Source organism: Manacus vitellinus, unplaced genomic scaffold (genome assembly GCF_001715985.3).
Source record: "Manacus vitellinus isolate BGI_N305 unplaced genomic scaffold, ASM171598v3 scaffold_81_pilon, whole genome shotgun sequence".
NCBI lineage: Eukaryota > Metazoa > Chordata > Aves > Passeriformes > Pipridae > Manacus > Manacus vitellinus.
In genome coordinates this window covers 756,528-763,568 of record NW_021940822.1, presented here as the reverse complement: position 1 = coordinate 763,568, position 7,041 = coordinate 756,528, and positions in this window count along the sequence as shown.

The following is a 7,041-nucleotide window of genomic DNA, read 5'->3' as shown; positions in this document are numbered from 1 at the left end:
AAGTCCAGAGGAGCTCAACAGGCCTCACTTAGGACAGCTGTTTATAGGGTCACAGGATGATTGGCATTAGTTTGGCCAATTTCCATCCTGGCCACAATCCAGGCAGGTAATTACTGGAGTTTTCAGAAGTCCAGAACAATGGTACCATTCCACTCAGGCTACAGTTTGAGTAAGTAATGTCCCAAGGCTGTCAAGGGATGACTGATTATTCCCCTTCTCATTCCCCATCTTGGCCAGGCAACAGGAGTTCCTGGTAGAGTCAGTGCAGCTCCCACATTTGCCATGCAAGACTTCCTGGCATGGTCCGAGAGACATTGACAGTCCAACTCATTACACAAAGGCCAAAGCCTAATGGGAATTCCTGAGATTGTGTAGCGGCCCAGAGGAGCGGCGGGAGAAACACACCACCACGGTCAGGAAGAGCAGACCTGCAACGTGCTGGGTGAGGCTTTGCTCCCAAAAGAAGTTGACCATGGCCAGAATGCACCTGCAAAGAACAGCAGCTGCAGCCGTGTCCAGGAATCCAGCCGTGATCCTTCTCAAGTCTGTTTCCACCAAACACAAGAAATTAAGAGTGTATGTTGCCCAAACAAGCAGGAGGAAGTGGAGGGACACCTAGAAATAGCCATAAGGGCAGCTGGCCCATGCCAGGCAGACCTTACAGTAGGAGTAACCCCAGACCTATGAGTGTGTCCCTGTAAGTAGAAAGTGATGCCGTAGCAACACTGTTCCAAATTAGCAGTTTTGTAGTTGTGCTATAAACTTCCCACTATCATGTGAACCATATAATCATACAGCTTCAGCCATGTGACCTTCAGGATGTGGATGCAGCATGGTTTTGTGCTCTTTGTTCTCTATTTCCTTGTAGAGTTTAAATTTAAAGTAGTTTCAATGGACAGAAATGCTCCAGTTTCTAAATTCTGGGGAGTTTCCACTCAGACAGGTTCTGCCATCATTGTTTCACACATGGCTTCTGCTCTCAATTTCTGACAGGGCTCCTGCTGGACCTTTCCTAGTGAAATCAGAATGTGGGTTTTCAAGCTGGAATGTGCAGACCCCTAGAGAGGCAAGGGGAAAGGTGATCTGCCTGTGAAAGGTATCTAAGAGCAGATTACATTCAACAAGTCTAAAGCCCCTTGTGTGTGGTGTACTCACTTCCCTGGGCTGACTGTAGCATCCTGCAAGTAAAAGTGAGGTGCATCCTCAGCCCCCTCCTCTGCAAACTGGTGTCTCATTGCTGCATTTTCCATGAGAAAGGGATAGTTTGAGCCACAGGCCTTACCAGGGAGGGACAGGCCATGCTGAACACCTATGAAGTCATGAACAAGTCATAGGTTTACTTGTTCTAGAAAAAACAGTTTGAAATTCTTTTCCCCCCTGCACTACCGTGAAAGTAAGTTGTTGAACGAGGGAGGGGCAGGGTGGTATTTTGGCTAGAGTGATTCACACACACAAGAAAACTGGCCGGCAGCCTCACATTCCAAGCTAATGGACCTCAGAAGATTGTGGGTGGGAGGTAAGTTTTTTTTTTCTCCTTGGGAAACTGCATCCTCACTTTACTTTTGCCCTGACTCAGGGAAGGTATGTGTGCGTGGAGGGGCTCCAAAACTCATTTTGTTAGATTTTGAAACTCATCTGGCTGCCTTTGGCCCCGGTCTGCCTCTCTTCTCCTGTGCCCTGTTCTGCCCACAGCTCGGACCTGCGGGGATTTCATCAGAGAAGGCAGGGCCATCTGTGGAGGAACCTTTGAGGGAAGAGGCTGCCCCTTCCCTCCTCCATTCCCATGTTGGCAGTAGCTTGTACCCATCGATGAAGGGGGGGGAATCCCAGCCAGAGCCAGCCGCCGACAGTGTGAGTCTGTGGGAAGAACCCCTCTTCCCTCCCCTTCTGGGTTTGGGGAATCTCCATTTCGGTTCCTCCCGCGCTCCGGGGCCCTCACGCGGTGACCGCCAGAGCCCAACAGCGCCCCCTGCCGGCCACAGAGAGCAACTGCAGGGCTCTGCTCCTCGCAGCGATCCAACAGCGCCCCCTTGCCGGCCCTTTGGCTTAGGAATTGCGCCAAAAAGCGGAAAGTTGCCCGAAACTGGGTTTATTTTGGAGGGGACTTGGGTAACAGGATTAGTGTTCATTGGTTTGTGTTCCTTTTGCTGTTACTGCCTGTACACATATATCCTTTACTAAAAGGGGTGTTATCTTTTCTTTTCTTCCATATTTCCTCAAACTGGAGCCTCTATATTTTGGATTTACAGCTGCTTAGAGGGAGGAGCTTGGTCTTCCTCATAACTCATCTTCCTTAGCAAAACACTTCAATCTCATTAAACTGAGACAGAAGCAGACACCATTCATCCTGGTGGATCATCATCTTCATCAGGTTTAAGGGATGGGTTGTGCAAGGTACTGGCATGGGAAAAAGTGGTACTTGACAGCAGTGCATCTCTGAGCATCACCAGATGGAGAGGAAGAGGCGCTCCCACACCACGTAACCAAACCCAGCACCACTCTTTCCTTCCAGTGCTAGGAATTTACCCCCTGCAGCGTAGTCCCTGTCACCGGCCCTCCTGGTCCCCATCCTTTTTACCCATCTGCTTCAGGCTCGTGCCCACTCTTTCTTCTCTTTAGTAATCAGCTCTGCATCACTTTCTTGCAGTACTCATGTCCTGGATCCACCAGTCTGGATCCCTTTCCCCCCATGGTGTGGGGCAGCCCAGTTCTAGTTCCATTTCCATCTGAGGAACCATTTCTGACAGCTTGAGGTGGATAGGGAAAGGGAACTCCAGCACCAAGGGTTTCTTCAGGTCCTGAGCCTGGAGGGGAGAGGTGCTCTCCCCTCCTTCCACCCACGTGGTCTCATGGCAGGCCCAGAGACAGCACACCGGCGTGGAGAGGAGGCAAGAGAGAGTTTATTGTTGGGGGGGTTACATTTATAGGGTTAGAAGGACTCACAGAGTAATCAATTAGAAGTCTCAAGGGGCTTACAGGAACACCCAATCACAGGAAGGGGTTAACAAGGTCCAATGAGAACACCTTAGGACATCTTCCCAGGACATTCCTGCATGGGATAACACTTGTCGTGGGGGGTCTTGGGAAGAAGAAAGCATGAGTTAGCAAAGAGACTACAAAAAGCCATTTTGAAACATGTTTAAACCACAGTTTTCTCATATACTGCAGATTTACTGCCACACACCAGCACCAATGGCCAATGCACCAATGGCCAGCAGCACTCACAAAACATTATCTATTACATGGGAGCCTGATTTCTTAGTGGCAGTGCTGGCTGAAATATGGAACTTGCAGCAGAGAGGGAAGGAGGCAGGAGTTAGGCTGGATCTCACGCAGGCTTTGTTTTTGCAAGAGTGGAGCAGGGTTAATAAAGAAAGGAAAAAGTGGTGCAGGGATCTGGCTGGATTCCAGTTGCCACATGCTGCACCACCAGCTGGTATCCCCAAAGGGCCACCATCTGGCAAATGCCACGGGGATGTGCCCTCCCTTGCCCCTGCAGCCATTGCTGCCCTGGGGCACCAGTTAGCTAAAAAAAGCCATTGTTGCCTTCCGCCAGCATGAGCTGTCACTGCTGGCACCTTGATCTTCAGCGTGACACCATAGAGGTGGCTCCTCTAAAAGGCTCTTAAAAGGCAGTGCAGCTGCTTACAAATAAATCAGGCATACAGTGCAAAGGGTCTCATCCTGCATGGGTGTCCCTTCTTGAGCAAGGGTGCTGGGTGCTTCAGAAAGTGGAGCTGAGCTTGCTCAGCTGAATGGGAAGCAAACAGCAAAAAGCTGTTCCAGAACAGACAGGAGCAGACATGAGATGCTGCAAGGAAGTGGTACCAAGGAAATGCTGTCTGAGGTCAGGAGGGGCTGGGGAATGGACAGCTGCTTTGGGGAGCTGTTAAAAGTGGAAGAAAGCATCGAAAAAGCCAAGTCTTCAGATTGCTGACATCACGCTGGAAAGTTTTATTTTCTTTTTTTTCTGTGAAGTACAACCTAAAAGCCTCATGTTTGAGGGGAGGGGAAAAATGTCCAGGATGTACTTTATTACAGTTTTAGAGTCACCCCTGAAAGTGTGAGGCTTAGCTCTTTCCTCTGGATATCAGGAGTGACTGCAACAGGGGTATGGGGCTTGTGTATGTGGACCTCCCACATCTGGAGCCAACTGGGTCCTCTAAATTTATACTTTCCTTCATACACTTCTTTTGGGGCACAACCAACCTGCCCCAGGACTGACAAAAAGTGCAGTCCTTACCTTGACCAAGGCAGCCTTCAGCATTCCAGAAAGAACTTGTCTGCCTCCATGTCTGGTCCCACCTGGCTCAAACAGGCACCTGTAAGGACACCTTCCCTCTCACAGCAGCTCCAATCCCATAAGTGAAAGGGACAGGCCACCTTCCCTCCACAGCACCAGCATATGCAGCACCTTGCCATTTAGTCTGGCACAGAAAGATGCCAGAGAGGTGGGAAGAGGTCTCCAACTGTGACAAATTGCTTTGGTGTCACCTGGAGCCATGTGCAGTCTGCCAACACATGATGGCTGAAGAACCAGAGCTCCCACTTCAAGCAGTGGCCAGGATTTAGGGCTGTAGAGCACAAAGTGGCATTTTGGATCTAAGTAGCAGCAGCAGGAGCCTTAGCAACAGGATGTCATAAGCACAGCTGGAAACAACAAGGCATCCAGCCTCAGCGGGATATTTTTTGTTCCTGTGGGGTGTCACTGACTGCAGCTGGGGCTTGTGATCCCTGAAGGAACCAGAACTCTTAAAGTAATTGGCATTGACTGAACTCTCATAATAACATTTAACACCCAAATGCAGTTTTATTGAATTAATTTGACCTTCCTGAGCGGTGTTGAAGAGGAGCCCAGTCTGCCTCTTTGCAGCATATGGTTTGACTGTCCTACCATAGCCATGGCTAAGGAATAGGAGGAAAAAAAAGAAAGCAAGAGAAGTCTTCTCAAGGCTTTGGGAAAGCAAATTATGCCTGACACTAATTTGATCTGACCTGTTTCTGAAGGTAGTGGAAGGCACATCTCACAGCTCCATCTGTTTCTCCTTACCAAAGAGAAGGGACACAGACGCTCCCAGGGTGTTTTTAGAAGAGCAGAGGAAGAGTGGGCAGCTGCCATGGATAGAAAGCAAGATTTAAGGGGGAAAAAAATCCTGCTTGCTTCATTCATAACCATCTCTACCAAAGCAGAACTTGGCAAGAACATAACATGGGAACAACTATAACCCAGTTCCCCTCTAATGAGATAGAAATGAAGAGGCAAGAGCAGTAGGGCGACAAGGTTATCGGCTCTCCCCAGCAGGATGTCTGTTAGCCTTTCCGGACAGCTCTAATTCTCTGGCATTTCCTTCTATAACTCACTCAGAGCTGCTGCTACTCCTAAACTTGTCACAGAGCCCAGTCCCCCTGGATTGGCTCTTGGAGCATCTGTAGGAACTCTGTCCAGCTAATCTGTGCCTGTTGCCTGTGCCGGTGCTTCCGCAGCAGAAAGCAGCAAAATGTGCCCCAAAAATCTCAGTCATGTGCCAGGAAACATTACTGACACCTGAATCTCAATCTGAATCTGGCAGGTTTGAGACCACTTTGCTTGTGAGAGCAAAGGTCATAAAAACAAAGCCAAGGACAGGAATGCATGGCCCAGGGTGGCTGGAGGGACAAACACACCGACCAACAACATGCAATTTCACAGGCATCCCCTGCCGGAGCTTAAGCTCCTCAGCTCCTTTTCTGCTCTGGTAATCACACATTGAAATGGGGCAATGCCCAGCCCCCTGTCCCAATACACCTTCTCAGCGGAGAGGAAAGAACCCACAGCAACATCTTTGGCAAGGCAGGCAGGGGCAGCAAGCAGACGGTGCATTTTCATGCCTAAAGCTCCCCCCTCACCCCACTCTGTTTGTTTCACCCATCAGTCACTGGCAGCAGAAATGTGGCAGGAAAAGCTCTGGCTAGTTCACTGGCACAGAGCCCAAGAAGTGCTCCAGGACCCACTCACCACATAACTTCAGAGGCCATGCATCTGGAGAGAAGGGTTCCCACAGCTGTCTGGTGCTTGTTCCCTGTACAGAGTGGGTGGGAAGCACAGACAGGGATGGAGCAGGAACCCACATGCCTCCTCTGTGCTGGAAACCTGTGTGCAAGATGGGACTGAAAGTCTATACACTGGCAGCATTAGTATAAGACGAGAGAGGGCATATGCTGCATCTCGTGGGGGTGTGCACAATGCTCCAAAAAGTTACGAAATAAGAGGAAACCGTCCCACAGATGAGAGGAAGATGTTGCCCAACCAGAGTGCATTGGATGGGTGTGCAGAGGCTGTGCCAGTGTGCAGGGGACTGGCAGATGCACAGCATGGTGCAGATGTGGGGACATCCATAATGTGTGCTTCCTGTGTCCTGCTGGGGAAAGGCAGACACCTCCCAGGAGCCAGCAAGGGCCCCGGGATTTCCCGCAGGATCCACCACTGGAGGCTGCGGGCAACTGGACAATGCTAGGATTACTGTGGTGTAAGGGTAGAAGACCCTTTCCGGAATATTTTACTTCAAGGATATTAGGGCTTTTTGCTTAAGAAAGTTTTCCTGCCTAGAAGACATGTCTTTCCCCAGAGAGAGTTTTAGATGTTTTCTCCTCCTGCATTCAAGAGAAACGCTCCTTGACATGAGAAAAGGTAAGTCCACAGACATGTGGAAGCCCCGCAGAGGGGGGGGCAGAAATTATACAAGCCCTGAGAAGAGCAGGGGGCGCATCTTTCCTCAGGCCTAGTGTTTGAACAGGATTAATGTTCTTTTAAGTCCAGTGTTCATGACTTTGGAAACAAGTTTTCCTGCAATCCTCACACTGCCTGGCATTTCGGGGGTACACCTGCGTGTTGGATCTTACTTCACAAGTGGCTTCCCAGTTTTGTGCACCGGGACGGGGAGCGCTGGGCTCCCACGCACCCAGGCGCGGGCAAACGCCGCGTCCCAAGCTGGAGAGCCGGGGATGGACACCAGGGCCAGGGAGGTGATCGGTCCCTGGTGCACGGGGACAGCGCCGCGGTGT